Source organism: Bombina bombina, chromosome 3, assembly GCF_027579735.1.
Source record: "Bombina bombina isolate aBomBom1 chromosome 3, aBomBom1.pri, whole genome shotgun sequence".
In the NCBI taxonomy this organism is placed as follows: Eukaryota; Metazoa; Chordata; class Amphibia; order Anura; family Bombinatoridae; genus Bombina; species Bombina bombina.
Window position 1 is genome coordinate 743,705,634 of NC_069501.1, and position 17,285 is coordinate 743,722,918.

Below are 17,285 nucleotides of genomic sequence, written 5' to 3' on the forward strand. Positions count from 1 at the left end.
TCTTGGACTACCTTGGACGGTAGATGAAATTATAACTGCTTTGCCTGGAAGTAAGCCCTGTTCTGCAGCTTCACTTTGAAGATGGTCCATGAGACCTGTATACTTTTCAACCCTCAATTTTGACTGATTTTGTCTAACATAGTTTAAACGATTACCCTCTGTCTTAACGTATGCATTTACAAAGTACTGCTGGGTCAATTTGCCAGCACTCAGAAATGGGTTAAACTCATGCCGAACGGAAAGCATGTACCCATAAAATTACATTTGTGAGACCCTGTCTCTTGGCTTTGCTAAGAATTGAGTTCTTATATTTCTTACAGTAGTAGGGTTGTAATTAAAGGGACATGAAACTCAATTTTTTTCTTTTATGATATAGAAAGAACATGCAATTTTAACAACTTTCTAATTTACTTCTATTATCTAATTTGCTTCATTCTCTTGATATACTTTGCTGAAAAGCATTGCTGGATAAGATTAGTAGCTGCTGATTGGTTTCTGCACATAGATTCCTCATGTGATTGGCTCAGCCATGTGATTGCTATTTCTTCAACAAAGGATATCTAAAGAATGAAGCAAATTAGATAATAGAAGTAAATTGGAATGTTGTTTAAAATTATATTCTCTACTTGAATCATGAAATAATTTTTTTTGAGTTTAGTGTCCCTTTAAGTTTCATTTTAGGTGACCAACTTTGGTCCCCAAAAGGGAAAAGAAGTGGATACAACATTGGCTCTAAATTTGGATCTACAATGCTTATCCTTTAATTATTTTTTCATTATTAGGACTTTGACAATGAATAATAACATCTTGCTCAAGTAGAGGTTCACCATCTGCATTTTGAAAAATAATAGCTACCTCATTACACTGAGGAGCATTGTATCTACGCTGAACGTTTTTACAATCTTGTACTATTGCCATCATCACAGTTGCAGGTGTAACGCGATTTCAAGATGCATCTTCTAAGCATTCCTGTTCTACTTCATACAACATTTTGCATGCTTCACAAAAGGATTGTTTAAAGCCCTAAAAAGAACTCAACTCGGTCATTAGTTCATTAGTTCAGGGTTGCAATTTGCATTTTCATTAATCATAAGGCATCATGAGGATCAAGAATATATAGTTGTGCAAACTTTCTGTTATCATCATTGGAAGGATGAAGTGATCCAGTTCTGTGAAAAAATGTGTCCATTAAAGGGATAGGAAAGTCAAAATTAAACTTGCATGATTCAGATAGAGCTTGTCATTTAAAGACACTTTTAAATTCACTTCTATTTTCAAATGTGCTTCGTTATCTTAGTATCCCTTGTTAAAAAATGAATACGCACATATCATACATTAGTGGGAGCTGCTGCTAATTGGTGCCTGCACACATTTGTCTCTTCTGATTGGCTAAATAGATATTTTCAGCTTCCTGTCAGTAGTGCAATGCTGTCCCTTCAGCAATGGATAACAAGAGAATGAAGAACATTTAATAATAGAATTCAATTTGAAAGTTATTTAAAATTGTATGTTCTATCTGAATCATAAAAGAAAATTTGGGGGTTTACTATCCCTTTAATGCTAAAGCAGTAAGGCCCATAACCAGGAAGAGGAGCAATATTGGCCCCGATTGAAGCAAATGCTAAAGAATTATTAAAGAGCTAATGCTTTTGTGAAAGTTTTTTTTAATGTTTATGAGTTCCTGTCATTAGGCTTTGTAATAAAGGAATTACTTTAATAGGTTCAATAATTACTTTTTATTTGCTGCAGCATTGAATGAATAGTTTGTCTGATGACTGCTCTTTTGGTAAATGTAGTGCATCACAGTTGGTGCATATACCATTTAGCTCTCCACAGTTATGATGAGCAAAAGACAGGGGGAGAGAGAGCAAAAGACAGGGGGAGAGAGAGAAAGAGCAAAAGAGAGATGGGAAAGAAAAAGAGCAAAAGAGAGGGGGAGAGAGAGAGCACAAGAGAGAGGGGGAGAGAGAGTAAAATAGAGGAGGGAGAGCAAAATAGAGGGGGAGAGAGAGAGCAAATGGGAGGGGGAGAGAGAGCAAAAGAGAGGGGGAGAGAGAGAGAGCAAAAGAGAGGGGGAGAGAGAGAGCAAAAGAGATGGGGAGAGAGAGAGAGAGAGATAGAGCAAAAGAGAGGGGGAGAAAGAGAGAGAGCAAAAGAGAGGGGTGGAGAGAGAGCAAAAGAGAGGGAGAGAGACAGAGCAAAAGAGGGGGGGGAGAGTGAGAGCAACATAGAGGGAGAGAGAGAGAGAGAAAGCAAAATGAGGGGGAAAGAGAGCAAAAGACAGGGGGAGGGAGAGCAAAAGAGAGGGGGGAGAGAGAGTAAAAGAGAAGGGGGAGGGAGAGAGAGAGAGCAAAAGAGAGAGAGAGAGCAGAAGTGAGGGGGAGAGAGTGAGAGCAAAAGAGAGGGGGGGAGACAAAGCAAAAGAGAGGGGGGAGAGAGAGCAAAAGAGAGGTGGAGAGAGAAAGCAAGGGGTGGGACCGCTGTACTGCAAGAAATGGCCTGTGTGCAAGGACTTTAGGACTAGTATGTGCATATGCCACTAAAACAGTAATAACTTCTTTAAGTATTTTCGCTAAAGGAAGTAAGATGCAAAAACACTATTATTTAAAACTGAAATGCATTCATGCTGATTTTAATGTTGACCTTTCTATGCCTTTAACGAGAGAGATTCAAACAATGTATCAACATTTACAGGTTCTTCCTGTATATCTCCCAAGAGAGATCCCAAGAGTCTAACTCTTTAAAAACATAAGGAGTATCCACACTTACTCATTCACTTAAAGGGCTCAATTCTTTAAAGCTCCTGGGTCAGTATTACGAGGCCCCTCAAGGATTGTTTTAAAGGTAATTTTTACCTTAGTAACTGTGTATCTCATTAAGAGTAGTTTACTAAAATGCTTTATGTAAAGGAGAGATACTTACTTTACAATATAATATTCAGTAAAATAAGCTGATGATCTCTACAATATCATGTTCAGTAAAATAAGCTGATGATCTCTACAATATCATGTTCAGTAAAATAAGCTGATGATCTCTACAATATCATGTTCAGTAAAATAAGCTGATGATCTCTACAATATCATGTTCAGTAAAATAAGCTGATGATCTCTACAATATCATGTTCAGTAAAATAAGCTGATGATTTCTCCCCATGCCATTGAGTTTTTGACAATTGGATCCTATGTGAGAGCCACAGTTTGCTTCACTTGCTTCACAATATCAGGGACAATTCTCAGAGACAGCCTCCCTGTAATTTAATATTTACCAAGTATGGATTATTACAGGGTGCAAAATGTGTATATATGTATGCTTTTTGTGTTTATGTGTACATGTGTGTGTAATTGGCCCATATATTTCTCAGAGCTATAAGGCTCTGATGCATGAACAAGTTATGTAACCATTCTAGGCAACAGATATTCAGGAATTGATAATTTGTCATAAACTTAATAAAATAAATATTGAAGAGCACAGGAGTGTAAAGGCCTCATGCCATAGCACTTCCCCTAGAAAATGTGCTTCTCTCCCAAATCCTGCTCCTATAGGCACAGGTCTAGTTGACCAAAATATTAACCTACTTTTCTAGTACCTGGACTTGCAGGGCAGGCCATGCTGTGTCTTTGAATCAAACTGACAGAAAGAAAACCGAACAAGAGTAAATAAAATGTACACAACACATGTTGTATTACACTTATGGTTGCCAGCTACCTTTTACAAAAATACTGGACAGCCAATAGGTGATTTAGATAAAGATGTAACTGGAGTCATGATCAGACTTCAGATATGACCTCATAGCAACAGCACTTGTCAATTATATGCCATATTTGCCTGAAGGTCACACCTACTTCCTTGTACTCTATCAATCAAATTCCAAAATCAGGACTCAAACTGGATGACAAAAGTTAAGTTTCTGGCAAACCTAATAACACTTCCAAATTTACATTTATGAAGTGAAAATCTTAGTCCACTCAGTTTTTACTGTGTAACTTGGTTCTTATCTATTACAGTATATGTACTAGCAATGGTAAATTGCTGTTGAATATTGCTCATGGCAAGCTTGATGAAAACATAGGCAGCAACATAATCTGCTAATTTTCTTTTTTCCCCACAAAGATTAATTTGATTAAATATTACAAAATGAATAGTTCATATACGCATAAAATGTTTTTGTATATGTATTGTGTATCTTGTTTAAATTCAACATAAAAAAACCTAAAAACCTTCCAAGTTGTGTAGACAAAACATTTATAAAAGCCTTCAAATTCTGAGACTAATGTGAGAACAGATAGCTATTTAGTAAACAATACAAAATAAAATGCATAAATAATAGACTAGATCACTAGATGACACTTCTAACAGGTCTAAACTTGAAGGGAAAGTAATTTGTATGCATACAAAACACATAACAGTAATTAAGCACTGTACTGCTAAAGATCTGAATACAAAAAAATATTTTTATATGTATTAAAAGTAATTCCTTTTTTAGTACAGTTTGCAGGATCTGATAATCCTGATGAATATTGCAGTGATGCAAAAATGGTTCTAGTAAAAGTTATTACTGTTTTTCTGCAGCATATGCACATATCCTGAGAGGGCCCACGCACCACTATTCAAACACCACACCTTCTCAGAGAGCTGGCGTTGATGTCTATTGCTTCTGAAGACATAGGGGCATATTTATCAAGCTCTGTATGGGGCTTGATGCCCCTTGTTGCCGGCGAGTCTTCAGGCTCGCCAGAAACAGAAGTTATGAAGCAGTGGTCTAAAGACTGCTGCTCCATAACTTGTCCGCCTGCTCTGAGGCGGCGGACAGAAATCAACCCGATTGAATACGATCGGGTTGATTGACACCCCTGCTAGCGACTGAAAGGCCGCTAATCTGCAGGGGGCGGCATTGCACCAGCAGTTAACAATGCTGTTGGCATTTATCGATGTGCAGCGGACATGATACGTTACTTCGTATCATGTCCGCTCGCACATTGTTAAATATGCCCCATAGTTTGTGTCATACAAGCCAGTGCTGACTCTCTGAGAAGGTGTAGTGTTTGGATTCTGGGACACAGGCCCTCACAGCATATGCGCGTATGCAGACGAAAAACAGTGATAACTTTTACTAGAAGCATTTTTGCTAATGGAAGTATAATGCAAAATGCTTATATTTCAAATTGAAATGCACCCATGCGCATTATAATTTTGACCTTTGGACACAAATGTTTTATTGTTAGTAATGAGGATTATGTTAGCCTTTGTGACACAATAGTCACAATTTTATTAAAGACAGGAGGCGAGTATTTTACTTTACTTCCTTTACTTGAAATCTCCAGCAGTAAAGACATAAAAACATTGAAACAAAGTAAAAGCCCGTCAATAGTGAAAAAGGGGTAGTGTACAAGCGCTAAGGTAATCCCCAAGCTGTATCCAAACAGAGATCCTAACCAACCTCCAAAAAATATGCACAAGTAGTAAGAAGTGAATACAGCGCCAACAAGAGGCCAAGGGATAAATATACTCACAGAGAGATGAAAGAAGATTATTTATTGAACCATGTTAAAAAGCATCAGTAATAAAAGACTATATATAAAAAATGTAAAAAGCACATATAAATAAAATTACAAATACAGGAATATCTTACAGAAGCGGCTCAAAGGGCCAAAGCTGATAATTACAATAAAAACAGAGGTAATAACAGGTGATCAGTGTGAGTGGTACACCAGAATAAGAGTGTATACTAATAAAACAGAATTAGCCTAAGTACAACTATAACAAGTGCATCAAGCAAAAAACTAATAAACAATAGTACAAACAATAGTGTTCAAAAATAGTGTTTCAAAAATAGTGTTCCAAAAAATAGAAAAATGCACTGCAGTGCAAAAAAAAGGGGGGTAGCAAAATAATTGTATAGATACGATCAAATAGTGAATGAGTGCAAATGGATATAAAAATGCTAGCTACTTAATCCAGTGAGGTTAAGATATAATTAAATAAAATACACAATATGCAATAACATAAAAAATAAAATACACAATATGCAATAACATAAAAAATAAAATATAATCCAAAAAAAAAAAATGTGTTCAAAAAGTTGATCAACAAATGTTAGTGAAGAACAAAAATAAGTCAATCAAAACTAAAAAATGGAAAAAATGGGTGATGAAAAGCAAGGTGAAAGTGAGGAAATTGATTCCTTCCAATGTTAGTTACTTTAACAGATCCAAATTCCTGAGTGTGGTAGCTGAAGTAGCTGATTGGATCCTAGCACCTGTCAGCTGCTCCTATGGTATCCTAAAAAGTGTCCCTGTAAAAAAAGAAATTCACAACTTAGGCCTCGCTTCCATTGAGTCGTAATTCAGTTTGCGTGCACTTGCAAACCGTTAAATATGCTGTCGAAAGCAATAGCGTTTAACGACTGTTTCCAATGGCGCGTTATACCTCAATATCGGCTGCCGGACTTCGGCTGCCGAAAAGATTTTCGCGTCCCATAGAAAGTAATAGAAGCCGTTAATCGATAAATTATACCAGGTTTCCATTGAAAGCGCTAACCGTTAATACACTGTCGGAGGCTGTCGATACATTGAGACATATTACCCCCAGCTCAACTAGGTGTAAAGGAGGAAAAAGAGCTTTTTTGAGGCATGTTTCTCATTGAAATTGCAAATCCCAAAGAAATTATGAGTGTTTCAATGTACAAATAACATTATATATGCTACATTTATTGGTCCTATGTATAGGAATATTTGCACCCATGTTGTCATAGAAATATCAATATGTATGTACATATAAAAATATATGCAAGCACCACAATTATGGAGCGACCTCCCGCACACTTTCAAACCTTCCCCATGCCTAATATTCTTTAAGAGATCCCTCTCTACATATCTCAAAACAGAATGCACCTGTCATTGTTGATTATATATTTCCTACCTGTTCTATGTTAAATTTTTGGGCATATGTATTATTATTTTTTTTTTATTTTATTGTACCCATTGTATCAATGCAATGTTTTGTGTACCCAGGACATACTTGAAAACTATAGAAATCTCAATGTATCTTTCCTGGTAAAATATTATAAAAATAAATAAAATATCTACCTATTCAAAATGAAACCTTTGCCCAGGGATGCTATATATAATCTCAATACATATAGAAAAATAATTCAAAGGAAATAAGTTGTTTATAATGAAGATGAGTTTTATTATTACAGATTTACCCTCATTCAAATGTAATTTTCAATTTGAAAATCATATTTATTCAATACAAAACGATAACACATTAAAGTTATAATGTGTCATAGTACTAATATTTATAAAATATATGTAATGTCATGTCTGCTAAAGCAGATAATACATTTGCAATATTTAGACTATTAACCAAAATACATACGTGCTTAATATTACATACTTCAAGAGATATGAAGTATTGTCTTTAACATGGAATTATTGAAACAATTTAAAAGTGCATTGTGCATTGGTCCCAGGGAGAGTCTGTGTCTGTTCATATGATGTCAATTAAAATGTATTAATCACCTCTATATCATGGCAATCACATATATGTTGTGTATACATCATTGCTTAAATATCATAAAGATACATTTATCTAATTATTCTAAATATTGAATAATAATCTTGACAAAAAGGAGTGCATTAGTCATGATAGGTATTAGTCATGATAGGTATATATTTCAGATATTACATTCCACATAGGACTAGAATGAATGCAAGGTGTTTGGCCATATCAACAGGAAGGAATATTTACTTTTCAACTCTTCTATAACTGTATAAGCCTTATTAGCTTCATCTGAAGGAGCAAACAACATATGCTTGTGGAATATAAATCATAACATTTACACATGTCACGTTGACCAATGTTAGATAGCATATACTGTATAAATTTCAGACACGTATCCCCAAGTATTCTTAAACGGCATAATATCCTCAATAAAAGGACACATACATTTATCAACAATGTACACCTGCATATTAATTGACATCATGTGAAATAAAAATGAATAAAGCTGTTAATGTTTTGAAAATAAACAGCTATTAAAACAATTTTGAAATATATTTTCTAATTTGGATTAGAAAAATATATGCATATTTATGAGATGGAAATCACACTTAAAAAAGTGCTTCAAACAAAAAAATTAGATATTATATATCTGTAAATAATTTAAAAAGAAAAATACTTATTAATGCTTGCGGCGGGATTTGGCCTTTGGAGGAGAGGTACTTGGGATGGAAGTGTGGCGTCTTGGGCGACGCACACCAGCTGACTGGGAGGCTAAAACATGCGATTCAGGGTCCTGCAGGGAGATAACAGAGGATGCGAGTGAGGAGGGAGTTTGCGGCCTATCTGCAAGCCTCTCCACTGCCTCTGCCAGGCGGACGAGTGCGGCATTATGTATGTCCATCTGGCTCTGTAGCCTCCTGAAATCATGCTGCTGCTGGAGCCTAGTAAGTCTAAGCTCCCTGTGAATGAGCCTCAGTAGAGCATCCTGCTGGGACTGTGCGGGGATATTGGATTCCATGGGGGGCACTTGTGGCTGTATAGGTGTCTCCGGCACATATTCCTGGCTCTGTGTGAGGTTGTCGTCACTCAGTCTTGGGGACTGTGTGGGTGGCTCAATATCCAATTGAGGACAGACATTGGTGGGGGGTGGTGGTGATTGTTGTTGTGGTGGTAGTGGTCGCGGCATTTGTTGTGCCATGGGAGGGTGCTGAATCTGTTGTTGAGGTGGCATATAGTACATATGCTGCGGTGGAGGATGCATCTGTTGATACTGTGGTGATGAAGGAGGCATCTGCTGATGCTGTGGTGATGAAGGAGGCATCTGCTGATGCTGTGGTGATGAAGGAGGCATCTGCTGATGCTGTGGTGGTGGAGGATGCATCTGATAATGCTGTGGTGGAGGATGCATCTGATAATGCTGTGATGAAGGATGCATCTGCTGATGCTGTGGTGGTGGAGGATGCATCTGATAATGCTGTGGTGGAGGATGCATCTGATAATGCTGTGGTGGAGGATGCATCTGATAATGCTGTGGTGGTGGAGGCTGCATCTGATGATATGTCCTCCCAGATGAATATGGGGATGGGCCAGGAACATTTTCAACCTCATAGGCCAGTGGCTGTTGCTCATCTCCTTCAAGTATGCTGAGGTAGGAGTATCCAGCTTCAATAACATCCCCCTCCTCCTCCTCACTGAATTCCGGAACATCACTGGCCTCCGGTCTTGTTGAGGACTCATACTCATGTTCCAATTCTGTAAAATAAATTGTAATTATAAATTAATCTGATGAAACATCTAACATTTGAAAATCAAATTTATAGATATAGATATAGTTTTATATATATATATATATATATATATATATATATATATATATATATATATATATATATGTATATATATTTATATATATATTATTTCTGTATGAACTTAAACATATTTAACCAGAGGTGTATATTTAAAGATTGTGCCTCCAAGCGACTCTTTGTATTACACATAGTCCGTATATATGATATAGATAGAAAGAATTTAAATCTATACCCTTGCTTGTTTGAGCAGATAGCCACTCCAGAAATCAGGATGAATATATCCACTACAACTATGTTAAGATGCCATTAAAGGGGCAATGAAGTACAAATTAAACTTTCATGATTCAGACAGAGCATGCAAATTTAGTCAACTTTTTTTATTTTACTCCTATTATCATATTTTCTTCCTTCTCTTGGTATCTTTATTTGAGAAGCAAGAATGTAAAGCTTAAGAGCCAGACAATTTTTGTTTCAGAACCTGGGTTGCTGTTGCTTATTGGGTGGCTAAATGTAGCCACCAATCACGAGCGCTAGCCAGGGTACTGAACCAAAAATGCAAAGTCTCCATAGCTTACATTCCTACTTTTTCAAATAAAGATACCAAGAGAACAAAGAAATATTGATAATAGTAGTACATTAGAGAGTTGCTTAAAATTGCTGCTCTATCTGAATCATGAAATAAAAACATTGGGTTTACTATCACTTTACGTTACTGTGCAAATTAGACTTTGAACCATGTAAAACATTACTTGTACTAATCCTACCTAGGTATGTTTTCCACTGATGCTTGAACACAATTGATTACTAAACATATATAATATATGAACATTCTATATTCTGTATTACACATGTGTATGATTACATTTATATTTTAAAAAACAAAGCCGATATATATTTCTGATGTTAACATATATTTGTTAGAAATAAAACATTTATTACATATGATATTTAATATTCACCTTCATGGACCTCTTCAGCTGGCACTGATGTGTCCATTGTCCCCTTACATCCTAGGACAGATTCATCTGAGATGACATTGGCCATCATCTCCTCCCATGACCTTAGGTGTATTCTCTTGCTAGGACCACCACCTGTCCCACGTGCATATTTGGCCTGCTGTGCCAGCTTAGCTTTGGTTTCCCTCCTGCAGTCATGATAGCGGTGTTTAATGCTGGCAGTAGAACGATTACGTCCTAAGCAGCTGACTGCCACTCGAATCTCCTCCCACAGCTTATTCCGGACAGCCGGCCTCAGGTTAGGGTTCTCCAGCTGAGCTGCCCTCTCCAAGTAGGCCTCAACAAGAGCCTCCTTCTCCTCCTCAGAGTAAGGGCCAGCAGACACAGACTCTCCCTCCTGTGACTGGGGACCAGCCCTCTCTACCTCCTCTGTCCCTGCAGGCTGTGACAGGCTACCACCAGCCCCACCCCCAGTTGCCACAGTCTGCCCCACTTTCCCTTTTCTTTTTGTGCCTAGCTGAGGCTGACTCCTCCTCACTCCTCCCACCTCCATTCCTCTTCCACCCTCTCTCCTTCCCTCCTCTGCCAGGGTTTGAGGAAGGACAAATCCTCCACCCAAACCTCGGCCCCTATTCCTGCCCATACTACTCCCTACTTCCCCCCTCCCCCTCCCTCTATCCACCCTCACCACTGCCCTCCCCCTAGCCACCCCCTTCCCAACTCCACTAGGCCTATCCATCCCTTTCTCCTTCCTCCCTAACTCTAACCTAACACTAAAGTCCCTAGCTTACCTAACTACACTAATTCACCTAACTAAACCCTAAATTAAATAGCCCCAAAACTAACTACCTAACCTATCTAGACCCTAACTATCTCTATTCTATATCCCTCAAAATAAAAATAAAATGTGGGGGTGAAAATAAACCAAGGGATGTAAATGAAAAAGGAAAAACTAAGGAGGATTAGAACAAAATTATAGAAAAATAATAAGGGATGCAAATTAAGAAAGGGGTGAGCTATATAGTCAAATGAAACAAAAAATATGGGATGTTAAAAAAAAAAAAATAGGATGGGCAAAATGTATATATAAAAAAACAAGTTATATAGTGAGGAAGGGAAGGGTAGTCAAAGGGGGGATGGGAAGTGGAATAAGGGGATTAATGAAAGGAGTAATAAAGGAAGATGGGGATATGGGGGTTAATGAAAAAAAAAAATGTGAATGTGTTTGTATCAAATAAAAGTGTGTATGTGTGTGTGTGTGTATTTGTGTGTATAAACTAATGTGTGTTAATTAACTAATGTATGGATGTGTGTGTGTGTTCCTAATATTATATGAGGCCTACAATAAGAATATATGAAAATAAAATATCAAACTCTCCACTAACTCTCAAACAACTCTCAAAAACCCAAAACTCCTACCAACGCAACTAGCTCCCGTGTCTTTCTCTCTAGAGGCGATCACAGGTAAAGAGCGCAGGCGCAAACCGTTATTCTTATAGACAGAGGTCGGGTTACCATGGCAATGCACTTGTTATGGCGCGCTTTTCGACAAATCCGACATCGGTTGGCAACGCAAACTTACGTACGGCCGAAAAGAGCGACTGCGCGCAACACGCTAATCTTTTCAATGGAAACCTGGTACTAAAATGGAGCCGTAAATTACTTTTAGCTGTCGTCCGCTTCGGTAGCTTACGGCTCCATTTTTAACGACTCAATGGAAGCGAGGCCATAGTGTATCCAATATGAGAATGAAGTAGCATTACTTTAATCTTTACTTCATTCTCATATTGGATACACTATGTTGTGAATTTCTTTTTTTACAGGGACACTTTTTAGGATACCATAGGAGCAGCTGACAGGTGCTAGGATCCAATCAGCTACTTCAGCTACCACACTCAGGAATTTGGATCTGTTAAAGTAACTAACATTGGAAGGAATCAATTTCCTCACTTTCACCTTGCTTTTCATCACCCATTTTTTCCATGTTTTAGTTTTGATTGACTTATTTTTGTTCTTCACTAACATTTGTTGATCAACTTTTTGAACACATTTTTTTGGATTATATTTTATTTTTTATGTTATTGCATATTGTGTATTTTATTTAATTATATCTTAACCTCACTGGATTAAGTAGCTAGCATTTTTATATCCATTTGCACTCACTCACTATTTGATCGTATCTATACAATTATTTTGCTACCCCCCCCTTTTTTTGCACTGCAGTGCATTTTTCTATTTTTTGGAACACTATTTTTGAAACACTATTTTTGAACACTATTGTTTGTACTATTGTTTATTAGTTTTTTGCTTGATGCACTTGTTATAGTTGTACTTAGGCTAATTCTGTTTTATTAGTATACACTCTTATTCTGGTGTACCACTCACACTGATCACCTGTTATTACCTCTGTTTTTATTGTAATTATCAGCTTTGGCCCTTTGAGCCGCTTCTGTAAGATATTTGTAAGGTATTTGTAATTTTATTTATATGTGCTTTTTACATTTTTTATATATAGTCTTTTATTACTGATGCTTTTTAACATGGTTCAATAAATAATCTTCTTTCATCTCTCTGTGAGTATATTTATCCCTTGGCCTCTTGTTGGCGCTGTATTAACTTCTTACTACAAAGTAAAAGCCCCTCAATCAATGGGGGCACATAAATTATAGTATTTATAAATATCAGCCAGTCCCCTTCCACTTCCTCTTTCTTTACTGGATCCAAACGACATCTAGAACTGATGATGATCCAAACAGAACACTTAACGGCACAGCTGAGCAGGACCAGTGCTGACGATAGGATTCAGGAATCCGATACGAATTTGTATTTAAACCTCATGAAGAGAGACAGGTTACACTGAAAATGAAATGAGAAAACACTACATAATATTCTGGTCATAATGAATGAATAAAGCAAACAAGACAATAAGTTAAAGTCAAGAAAATAATAATAATAAAAAAAATTATGAGATGAGAAAACCAAAGGGGGGCAAATTACTTGCCTCCTGCCTTTAATAAAATTGTGACTATTGTGTCACCAAGGCTAACATAATCCTCATTTTATTGCAAGACAGGAGGCTCCTATTTTGCTTTTTTAAAGCTATATGTCTTATAGAGTCAGAGCTGTTTGAGATATAGGTTTAAAATAAAACTTTTGAAATACAGAGTCTGATGACCAATCGGCGGCTGTCAGAAGGTCCTGGAGAGAGCAGCGTAAAAGGAAAGCTCTAGAAGCTGATGCTCCCCTTAGTGAATGAGCCCCGAAAGACGACAGGACCAGAATCAAAGACATGATCCATTTGACTCATCTTGCTATAGTGGGAGCTGAGACTGGTTTGAAAGGATGAACATAAGAGATCAAGAGAGGACCATTGCCTGAGGTAGCCATAGGAGCTGTTCGAGATATGTACTCTTTGAGACATGCCGCTACGCCCAATTGAGGCTCCTCCTCCAAGTATGGATTGGAAATCTCAGATGAAAAGGTTTTGGTGCATCTATGAATGGAAAAAAGAACCCCTTCAGGGGAAAAGAGAAAATCATCTCTGTCCAGAGCCTGTACATCTGAGACTCTGTGAAAAGAAAGTAGACAAAGGAGAACAGCCAATTTAGCTGATAACTGTTTAAGAGAAAGTTGAATATTCCCCTCATAATGTGGCAAATGAGGTGGTGCTTACCCACGGGGAAGCCTTCTACCGGATAGTGAGCATCCGAGATAGCTGATCTGTAGACATTAATAGAGTGAAATGAGCAAGAAAGTTTGCTATCAGAGTAACAGGGGCAGAATAGGGATCAGAATGTTCTGCCATACACCAGCGTAGCCATACTGACCAGGCTGCCAGGTAAGATCTTCTTTTTCCTGGGGCCCAAGATTGCCGTAGGAGCTCTCAAGCTGGGACCGAAAGGCTGGAGGAGTCACAGGAACCCCGGAAATAATCCAGGCCAGCAATTGGAGGCTGTTGCTTAGAATTAGGGGGTGAAGAGATCCACGTGAGTCTGTGAGAAGGTCCTGCCAGATAGGAAGGGCCAGGGGGGGGGGGAAACTGAGAGTTCTAGTAGGTCTGGAAACCAAGCTTGGGATGGCCAATGAGGAGTGATCAGGATCAATTGAATTCATAATGTCCATGTGTGGAGAATTACCCTGGGAATCATGGAAATGGGGGGAAAGGCATAACTCCCTTTGGGAGGCCAGGTTTGGAGGAAGGCGTTCGAGGGTATTGCCCCTGGATCTGGGAGCCAACTTAAATAGGCTGGGAGTTAAGTGTTGGTTCTGGAGGCGAAAAGGTCCAGGGATAAAGGGCCCCTGAGGGATTGAATATGGAGAAATATAGATTTGAGCAAGTTCCAGTCACTCACGTCTCTCCAATGGCGAGAAAACCAATCCACTACGATGTTGGACTGGCCTGGTATGTATTCCGCTATCACTGATATTCTGTGATCGAAGCAGAATTGGTAAAATTGTTTTGCCAAGGAGGACAGGGTCTGTGATCTGGTGCCACCTAGGCGGTTGATGTATTGAATTGCTAATATGTTGTCCATGCGGAGAAGGACACAACAATTTGTCAAAGAATTTGCAAAGGAACGTATTGCAAAAGAACCTGCAATGAGCTCCAAACAATTGATATGGAGGGAGGATTCTTCCAGAGTCCATTTCCCTCCTGTGGACTGGAAATTGCAAGATGCTCCCCAGCCTATAAGGCTGGCATCGGATTCTATTTTAAAGTCTGATAGGGACCCGAAAATAGCCCTGCCATTCCATGATTCCATGTTGTGAAGCCACCATGACATTTCTTGTTTGACCTTTTGGGTCAGGGCAATGGATTGTGAATAAGAGGGATTTAGAGCGAGATGAGAGTGTTTGAGTCTCTGTATGGCTCTGTAATAAAGCGGGCCAGGGAAAATATCCTGAATTGAGGCTAAAAGATGACCTATGATTCTGGCCAGAAGATGAAGAGAAATGTGTGATTTCTTTAGGGTAGAACTGAGTTCTTTGCAAATGATTTGTAACTTGGTTTGTGGGAGAGCTAGGGAAGCCCATAAAGAATCCACTGAAAACCCCAGAAATTCCATGGACTGGGAAGGAGAGGTATAAGGCTTTTCTAAGTTTATTGCAAAACCTAGATTTTGTAGGAGAGTGGCTGTGGTTGTTATGTGTTGCAGAATGGATTTGTTCTGGGCTAGAATGAGAATATCGTCTAGATATTTGATCAGGCAAATTCCTCTGGATCTGAGGAAGGCTGCAACCTGTCTCATGATCTTTGTGAAGCACCAGGGTGCCAAACTGAGGCCTAAGGAAGGCAGGTGAATGGCCTAGTTTGACCCTGCCATAGGATTGGAACATAGTGGCGAAATGACTCATACATTGGGACTGTTAGATAAGCATCCTTTAGGTCAATCGTTCAATTGGAGAATCTCTCTGAAGAGATGGATTCCCTCCATCTTGAAATGTCTGTATATCAGAAATCGATTGAGTTTCTTCAAGTTTATAACCAGATGGGCACCCCCATCTTTCTTTTTGACTGTAAACATGTTGCTGAGGAACCCCTGAGACTGGGATTACTCTATGGCACCCTTTTGCCATAACTGGTTTAGTTCTGAATCTATCAGACACTGCATTTGTGGTGGAAATGGGATAGGGTTTGGTGGATAGGGTTGGGATGGGAATTGGACAACTTCCAGATGGAAACCCAGTACTGTCTGAAGTACCCATGGGTCTGATGTAACTGCTGACCATGTTGAAATATAATGGGCAAGTCTGCCCCCTAACTTTTTTTTGAAAACAATAAGGGGTAAAGTGCTCACCTGGTTCAGACCCTGCTGGGGGCATTTACAGCTGTCGAGGGGCACCTCTGTTTCTGAAGTTTCTACCTTTGGTGGGGAATAGCAGTCTGATCTGAGGCGCTGTGTATGTTTGCCTGAAGGAACCTCTGAAGTTAGCACGGCTGGACAAGCGGCTCCTGAAACTGCCAGCCCTGGCAAAAACACCTTGTTGGGCATATAGGACCCTTCTTAAATTAGATTGGGCCCTGTCAAGAGTCGTGAAAGCCGAAACATAACGGCTAAGTTCCCTAATAAATAATTCACCGAATATCAGCCCTTTTGCTGCAGAGCCTCCTTCTGAGCAGGCCATTTCTGCCAATTTAGGGTCGAGGCGAGATAAAGCCGCCCTGCAGCGTTCTATGGATAGAGACACATTTGTATTTCCCCAAAGACATATTGTCCTTTGTGCCCACTCTCTTATTTGTATGGGATCTAGTAACTGAGAGGATAGAATAGCGTTGTCCGCTAATTGAAGTATTTGAGTCAGCGTTCTTACTAGGTCCAGGAGTTTATTCTGGGTAGACTTTAGTGATTTGTCAATGACCCTTCTAGGGTCTCTACCACTTCTGGTCAAGAAAGTGACTATATTAGGGTCAAACTCTGGGGTATGGGCTTCTTTGTCTGGGAGGATAGGACGGGGGCATTCAGCCCGTAGTTTATTCCTGGCCGAATTAGACAGGGGTTTGCATATCCAGTATTGTAGAAATGTTGTAATATGTGGGGCAGGGGACCATTCAGAGGACCTAGGGTGCCTCAAATTATCCAGATCAAACATGGGTTGCCCCAGGGGTCTAAAATAGCATTATCTGTAATCTCTGGGTTCTCTTGTATAGGTATAACATCATTAGAGTGTTCGTGGTCTGACTCCTCGGACAAATAGTCATCTGGGTAATATTCTTTATCCATAGATGGATTTTTGGACATTTCCTCTGTAGAGGTTTCATTTGAAAATACTCTTATAATACAAAGTGCTGACTAGTGGCGATGTGTCTCCCATATAAAATAATAGGTATTGTGGTTCTGCAAAAAAAAAAATTTTGGAAAATCTCACAACTGAAAAGGTGGCATGACAAATATGGCTGAAACACTGTACCTAACCTGTAGGGCAGCCTTTGGAATATATTGCACTACTGGTATTGTATCCCAATTAAAATGAAGGTTACTCCCCTGGAACGCCCAGCTAACTCCCACAGAACACCAAC